Raw genomic sequence first — 8,647 nt, 5'->3', positions numbered from 1 at the left:
TTCAAACAGCCAAAATTGAAATGCTAATTACAAGGCGCGAGAGCATTTTTTAATTTTTTTTTTTTTTACATTTACAGTCACATCTTTATGTGCTGGTGAAGATTACTTTTCTGTTATTCTAGCAGCAATTTTGACACTTATCTCACAGGCATCTATCAAAAGTGCTACACAGCACTCAGAGAAGCAACATAAGATGAGGGGTTGCCTTATATGGCATTGCATAGGCACCCTGTGGTTTCCTTTATCTGCTGGTATCAATAATGAGGCAGGATGTGTATGATCTACAGCCTTTTCAGTCAGAAGGGATTCTTTGTCTGTGTGCTCCTGACATTTCCTTTTCTTTCTTTCTTTTTTGCTGTTGTTGGTAGGTTTCATTTGAAGTTGTAGCACATCAGCAGTGGTGGTGCTGGTGGTGGAGGATTAATTACGTCCGTGACATACTATACAGCCTGCAGGCGAAGATTTGATTCTGTTTAAGTGCACCCTTGGTGCACATAACGCGCTTGCTCCAGATGTTAGTAACCTCATTCCCCAACATTATTGCTGCCAGTGAGGAAGAGCAGAGACAGCATGTTGCTCAGCGTTCATGATACCTACTGTACTGAAAGTATAAGATCCATTCTCTGGTTTTATTTTATTTTTATTTATTTTTAAATCAGTCAACTTCTGCAGGTGCAGGAGCATCATTTATCCATGTCATATTATTACTACACTGCATTCATCCTCCTGCATTCATCAGATAAAAGCTGGAACGCGTGGAAGAAATGTGCAGAGTATCCCGCTCGTTCACTCATCTAACATAATGGATTTCATGGGGACTTATTGCATTCTTACAGGGGTGTCCATTAATCATGGCTACATGCAGATTGACTCATCATCGAGCAGGTGTTAATGCTATTAGTGATGAAGGTAGAATTAATTTGTGCAGCGCAGTACGGTGCGATCTGCTGTCGGTGCGCGTCTCTCGATCCGAGCGTGTTTTTCTGAGCTGTCAGGAGGAAGGAGGGGGGGATACGCACCACATCCGACACGATAGACAGGAAGCAAAAGAGACTGGTAGTACCAATCGCTCATGTCTGTGGTTGCCTTTTATGTGATCCTGTGGCTCTTTTTGTGTATCAACGGTTGCATCTTGCATGACAGTAAGGTGTGTGTGTGGGGTGGGGTGGGGGGGGATAAAAGGATGCTGTCGTGTGCTGCAAGGGAAAATAATACAAGGTCATTAGGAAACATTTAGAAAAAGATCGGTGGGGGTTGGAGGGTAGTGCAGTGTAGGTGAGGGGGATGGATGGATGCAGGGGGAGAGAGAGCAGGAGCGAGGGATGCTGAGGGAGAAAGACGGTATATTCATAGCAGCAGCGGTATTTATAGCCGCCCAGAGGAGAGGAGAGAGCGCGGGGGCGTGGCTTATAGCGCTGCTTCGCATGGCGGAGAGGGAGAGTGGGGAGGAGAGAGGCAGCTCTGGTGCGAGTGAGTGAGCGAGAGGAGAGGCTATTTGGCAGGAGAGGGAAGGAAGAAAGAAAGGCGGGAGAGAGGGAGGGCTGTTTTTTGAGTGAGCGAGTTTGTGTGTGTGTGTCCCTGAGAAATAGAGAGAGAGGGTGGAGAGTACTGAGCTGAGAGAAATCTGTCAGATTCAAACACACTGTCTGTGTGTGTGTATGTGTGTGTGTGTGTGTCTGTGGTAGAAAGAGAGCGAAGGATGTAAAGAGAGGTGGAGAGCTGAGGAACACACAGAAAGAGACCGAAGAGGACCACAAAGTGAGGTATGTACGGCTGTCATGCTGCTCATAAATCCAGAAACAACCTGTGTGTGAGCATGTGCATGCGTGACTGAAGTGAATATGCCTGTGTGTTTATATATAGTTTGGTGTCTTAAATGGACACTGTGTCCTCTTGGGGGGTTTGTAAGTGGACAAATGGAGCTACTGGCTGTTAGAGGAGTATCAATTATGTAATACAGTGTGCACCATTTTCACTGTTGATGCTCTGTATATGAGTGTGAGTGTGTGTGAGAGAGAGTGTGTGTGTTTGCGTGCTTGTGTAATTATGCTGAGATGTTTATGTGGCCATTGTGTGGAGCCCTGCCACTGTGCCTTGACCATATGGGGTGATTTACAGCCACTGTTAAAAACAAAAAAACACCAGTGCTGATGGAGCTGTGGAACCTTAAATCCCACCTGCTGGGCTTCTCACCTATAAGGAGTTCACAGCTATTTTCATGTTATGTTATTAAGGCACGCAGATAAACAAGCTTCTCAGAGGCATCTGCAAAGTAGCGCTCCCTTTGTGCTGTTGGTTCACAGTGCAACAACAAAGATTGTGATGGTAATGTAAGACAGCAGCTCGAGTACAGACACAGCAAGCGCAAAAGCTTATGTAGGAAGCCGATTGGTGTGTTTTGTTTTCTTATTTGATGAGTTTACCTTTAGTTAAACTCAGGAGGAGCAGCAGATTCGAGAGCGACATTGTTGCACTGGGATCACGATAAAACTTGAAATTCTCACGTTGATTGAAATCGTAGCCCTTCCGGCTCACAGGTTGGCCTGATCTAAGATGCAAATCCCTGACCTCAGATGGCAACACGAGCGTCCTTGCTTTCACTGCATCAAAACAACTGCACAGACAGTGGTGTGCTTCAAGCGTGTTTGCTGTGCTTGCACATGCATAACGTGGTGCTAATTTTGACCGACTCCACTTCCCTCATGTGTTGATTTGCCAATGAGCTGTGCCGGACACTTAAGTGACATTACAGGAAATCAGGCGTGACACTTTTTCCACAGAATTTGAAACCACATGTGGTCACAGTCTTTAGGTCACAGCCGTTTTAAACCAAAGGATGCAGAACAATTTAACAGTAATTTTACTTTCTATCTATTGATGCAGTCATATGCTGTAACCAATTCAATATAGGTGAATGTATGTCAGGTAGGGTGGACCTGCTTTATAACTATTTTATGACCATAACTTCAAATTTGTAATAGCAGGTCTGGCTGAAAGATGATGGAGTCAAAAGTAGTTTTGTTTCCGTAAATGTAGAACAATGGAAATGGAAAGTGGCCTCAAATATGCTTACTATTAATATATATGCATATCTTAAAAAAAACTGTAGTTAGATTTAGTAGCAGTTGGAGATATTTGTGTAAATGTCCCTGATTTCATATTACAGTGAGATTTTCTCTTTCAGTACTGTAGACCCGAGAAGCAAAAATATTAGTAGAACTCAACCTAAAGTGCTGATTAATTATCTCACTTGGAGAAGGTTTCAGCGCTGTGCTCAAGCAGTTTCAGCTGTGCCTGAGGAGCGGATGTGGCCTGACAGCCTTCCACCCCCTCACACTGCCCAACTGTTTCATTTCACCTTTTTTTTCTGTTTATGATATCTGACGGGATCTACAGGTATGCATTCCACAAACATTGCCTGTAAATGATCTTCTGCATTAAAGTCAGCCGTGGCAGGACATGAGTGGAAATCTTTCTGTGCCCCCTGGCTTTGGTTTTGTAGCCCTGTCTGTTTCACAGTTACTCTCAGTGCTTTTGCAATTAGGTATCATGCCAGAATCTAAAAGGCGCCTGCCATGTGTATAATATGGCTACTGTGCTACTGCCAGAAAAAAATGTATGTCCTTTTGCAAATGTAAATCTTTTTGCTCTGTGCGGTACTTAGTGGACTGCTGGCCGCACTTTTTTTTATGGGATGAATTCCATGTGGTTCTCCTCTACCACCTTGAAACTAGCTGACCCTGTGCTGTGTGTTTTTGGCAGTGACGCGAGCCAGGATTAAGCTGCTGCTAAAAAATTTTGGTGAGATTTTCAGGTAACAGAGTAATTCTCTACAGATGGTGTGAGAGGAAAAAAACCTGTGGTAGCATACTATTATGCAGTTTCCTGTTTGCTGTGGAAGTTTCTGCACAAGCAGCACTTCACAGGGTACACAGGAGTGTATAGAAACTCTGGCAAGAAGCAAACAAACCTGGATTTTGGCTACTTTGCATGGCGAATATAGCGTCCTAAATCTCATGGCAGATTCTAAATAAGTTATGGGCCTGGAGTCGGTATGAGTTTGTGCTACCTTTTGTTGTGATGCAGTCACGTTGGCTGTATACTGTGGTTTCAGAATTACCGTCATGCAGCCAGTTGGCTGACAAATAAGGTAACTTCCAGCAGTTGAAAGTCGGTTGATACACACTACCTTTCTAGTTATCTTGATGACTCAAATCATTTTACACTGCAAGTCACACTCAGTCATTCACTAATACTGTTCTTTTGTAGAGTCTAAGCAAAAAAACTGTATATCAAAGATGGATGTAGCCACAATATCATCACTTGGGTTTTAGACTCCGTAGCTTGAAACCTCAACGTTAGCATTTTACCTTCTGCTGTGCTTTGCGGGGGGATTTTGTAGATCCATATAACCATATCTGGAAGGGAGTTCTAAGTGCTAAGTTATTAGTTAATGCTAGCAAGCTTAGCAAGGTGCTTCAGGTTGTAAACCTGCTAATTAATGCTACGTAGGATTTCACTCACTAAAACTGACTCATTAACTTTTTGGGCAAGAAACTCCGCACCACACAGCAGGCCATATTATTGATCAGATAATTTTCTTAAAAAATCTGCCAAGTGGCACCAACAACACAAACATGGTTGAGGCTGGTTGAGTTCAGGAATCAGCAGAGGTCAAGCAACCTGCCAGCAAAAGTAGACGCATTTAAAATTTTACAGCTCACTAGTATGGGTAGCATTGTTCACCATACCTTGGTTAACGATGAAGGCAAAACTTTTGTTTTGTTTTGTTTTTTTAATCTAGGCTTATGCTGGACATTTTAACAATGGAGCAAATGGGACGTGACTTGGTTTTGGAGCCAGCATCAAGTGGACAATAAAGGAAGTGTAGTTTTCAGTTCATCTACTTTGGTTAAATGTAAAACCTGTTGAAGTTGCTGTTGTCTTTTAGCATGTGTCAACATCTAGCTGTGATTTGTAGTCAGAGAGGTGAAAATTTAAAAAAAAGGCTACAAAAACTCACTTTAAAGAGTTACTACAGAAAGTCAGTGTTGCATTTTCACAAAACTGGGATACTCAAACCAGACGACTTTTAGAAACAGCGGTCAAAATTGAAGCAGCCAACTTCTAAGATATCTACACATTCAGCTGGTTATATGAGAAAGCTCTTCATGAACCATAACGTGACTGGACAGCGGGTTTTATTCAGTGTCTTTCTGCCCACTACAGAAGTTTTATTTATTTATTTATTTTTAAATTTCACACCCACGATGTGTGGCATGCACTTTCTCTTTAGATAACTCTGATTACATCATCAGGGTTTCCTCTAAACCATTAAACATTTATGATCATGTCCTGAGAAGTATCTCAGGACATACCTTATCATGATGAGCAAACAGAATTGGCCAAAGGTGTGATCCCTCATTTAGGTTACCTCCCTTTGTGTGGAACAATATATGCTTAAAAATACATGATGCAGCTATATTTTTCCATCCACAGGTCCAGATTGTTGATGATTTATGCAAATTCTGCTTCATCAGTATGCTTTATTTACATTGCACATTGCACAATAATATGACGTGCCAGACACAGTATGGGTTTATACTTTTCTTCTTTTTTTTTGTAAGAAAAAAAAATGTAAACATTTTTGTTAGCTGGTGTTTATCCTACTCACTCCTCCTGCAGTATAAGCTGCAACCAGCTCCATCCTGTCCCAGGTCCTGATTGCATCTAAAGGAGGCTCTCCAATCAGCACGTCAATTGATCAGTGTCACACCTGACTCTGTCTGACTTGGGCTTTCACATCAGTCAATGCACAGCTGGAGCATACATTAGCATATGATCGTGTTTGGCATGATCATGCATTCATGATTTTCAGCATTCATCTGTGGTGACGACGCTGCTTCAGCACCTGTGTCTGCAGTGCTGTTGAGCGGAAGCCTAATAGTTCCCAAAAGTCAGCTTTTCAGGAAGTTAGATCATCTGGCCGAGGGTCCCGCTGGCTGACACCCATATGTTTCCTTACTTGTTTTTATGATTTTTTTTGTTTGTTTTTACAGTTTGGCTATGTCTTGAGTTCAGGGGGTTTTGGGATGGTTTTCCTCCGAGGCAGCTGTGAGAAGTCTTACAATTTGCAATTAGACAGCACAACATAAAGTTCTGCACAGTAACATGGTCAACATAGCAAATCGTTGCTGGCTAACAGTAGTGTCAGGAAATCCCCGTGCAGTATCAGCATAACATCTAACACAATATCATCCTTGTATTGATTCTGCTTAGTGTCCCTTTTTCTTTTTTCCTTTAACTGACATTAGCAGGAAACCCCCTCGATGGCAGTAAAGCTCTAAGACACCCTACCACATTTATCCTGCCCTGTCGTCAGTCTGCTTTATATTCACCACGTGCACCGCGTGACCTCTTTCATTCAGTGACCTTGACTTTAAGTATGAAACACTGCTCCCCTCTAACCTCTGTCTCTCTGTCCCGGCCGCCACCCACCCCCACTGTTTTCCCTCGTCTTTTGCTGAATCCCTCACATCCCCTCCTCTCTCCTCCTCAGATCATTTACAGTGGCTTTGTTCTGTGCAGATTAAGGTCGCACGCTGATGAAGGCTTCCTGTGCCTCCAGAGGTCTCGGGACCCTCGGAGTCTCATTTGCAGATTTTCTCTTCGCGTTCGCTCGCTCTGCTTCCAGATTTACTCTCCACTTGAAACCATGACTGACTATGTCTGGATCACATTCAGTGAACTGTTTTTGGAGGAAATGAAAGCACAGGTCTGACAACAGTCGTTAAGATGGCATTAAAGAGATGCCAGGCCAGTTTTCTTCTTTGTTTTTTATCTCCTTGAGTGTGCCGTACTGCCGTACAATCTACCTGCATCAACAGTATTAACTTTGCAGTATAAATGAAACTGCATTAAACCACCTGGTGTCTTTTAACTTCAGTTACTTTTATGAACTGAACACAATTGATTGCTTGTGGCGGATTGAGGAACAATTTCCACTGAAGGATTTTTTTTTTGTATTCTTCACAGGGTTCTGAAACCTGTTGAGAAACTGACACAGGATGTGGGGGGTGAAGCTGCCTCTGTATATATGGGTGTGTGTGTGCTTCCTTGCATGTGTGTTGAAGTTAAAAGTGAGAGATGAGTAAGAAACTGATTTTCATTGACAGCCTCGAAGGACTTGAAAGTCGTCCTCAAAGTACAGAAAATCAAGCGCACTTTGCATTCTCTAAATATGTTATTTCCTCCCGGTCTCTTTCCTGTTGGCTTCTCTTCTCTGTATGTTTAGTTATGCATAGGCACAATATATTTACATTATGAACTTGTGAACATGACACGTCACAGCACTATGATTTGACAACAAACAAAACAAAAGATAACCAGACCTTATATTACACAGTGAATGGTAAAAAATGTTTAAATATTAAGAGCACTAGACCAGAAGATGATTTAAGTAAAAAAAAAAAACCTCACCCAGTTACCAAGCTTAAAAGGTTATTCTGTGTTGGAGAAACCAGCTTGTAGCCATTTTAAAAACCCAACCCAGTGTGATATTACGAGGTTTAACCAATGAATAACCTGCCAACTAACTGAATACACTGAGGTAGGGAATAGACACCACCTGTTTGCACAGTAGAAATCATTAGCAAACATAGACTGTATATATGTGATGGATGTAGCCACTGTTGTTTCATGAAGTCCTTTTATGAAACCCCAAAGTCAGGGCGCTGTCTTAGTATTTTGGAAGAAGTAGTAACTATATTTAGGCTGGGGATGTGCACGTCGGGACATTTGTATGTTGCTGCTCTTGTTCGTCTGCGTCAGAAATGCTAGTAGGTTAAACATAGTTTGTTAGTGCATAATTGCAGTTGTTTCAGAGATGCCACTAGCCAGGATGATAGCCCCTTATTTCTTTTCTTTTTCTGCTATTCTTTTCTAGATTAGCTGGGATCATCGTCCTGTTGCATCGCCCAGTTTCAGTCGAGCTTTAGCTATGTCGAACTTAAAGTCAAAGTTTTCCGTGTCCGAGAAGTGGCTAACCTTTTCATCCGGCTAAATCACCACGGTAACTTATGCTGAACACATAATGTTGTCTGGAACAGGCTATTCTCAGAGTTTCCACTTAAAATAGACTGGAAGCGCTCCGTTTTCACTCATAAGCAATGTCTGAGATGAGGTGTTTGCGCTGTTAAGCTGTGTTTGGTTGTTGCTGTGCTTTCATTTCTGGAGTCATCTCCAGTTTGGTCTGGTCTGTCCAGAAGACGTTATTACAGAAGTCTTGTGGTTTCTTCATATTGTTTGTTCAGATACAACTTTGTAAACCTAGGCTGTGTTTCCATGCACTCTCATTTAACATGCTGTCTGATGTCTGTAGTGTCTGAGATGTGGCTCTTGGGTTTTTTGCAGTTTGTGTGAGCTCTGCACAGTCTGACCTTGGGTTGGATTTATTGGACTACCCACTCCTGGGAAGATTGTGACATTGTGTGAACACACACCTGGATGCTCCGGACCAGAAAACTGCCAGAACGTCTGGTTTTATAGAGGTGCTCAAGCAGGCTACTGATCAATTAAGTACATTTGATTATCACCACCTGGCTGCTATGAATTGACTCACTTCTGGAGTCGGCCTCTACTGGCCATT

General features: G+C 42.4%; 1 protein-coding gene across 2 annotated transcripts in view; it reads left to right on the top strand.

The window, feature by feature from the left end:
* Window positions 1–1,496: 1,496 nt before the first annotated feature.
* arhgap4b (Rho GTPase activating protein 4b) overlaps window positions 1,497–8,647 on the top strand; it is a 32,216-nt gene continuing 25,065 nt past the window's right edge. For both annotated transcript variants that reach the window (XM_006785257.3, XM_006785256.3), the window contains exon 1: window positions 1,497–1,763. The gene's annotated coding sequence lies outside the window, so the exon portion shown is untranslated. The remainder of the gene's footprint in view (window positions 1,764–8,647) is intronic.

This window comes from Neolamprologus brichardi, chromosome 20 (assembly GCF_056152115.1).
Source record: "Neolamprologus brichardi isolate AB-2024 chromosome 20, ASM5615211v1, whole genome shotgun sequence".
NCBI lineage: Eukaryota > Metazoa > Chordata > Actinopteri > Cichliformes > Cichlidae > Neolamprologus > Neolamprologus brichardi.
This window is presented reverse-complemented; position numbering and strand designations above follow the sequence as displayed.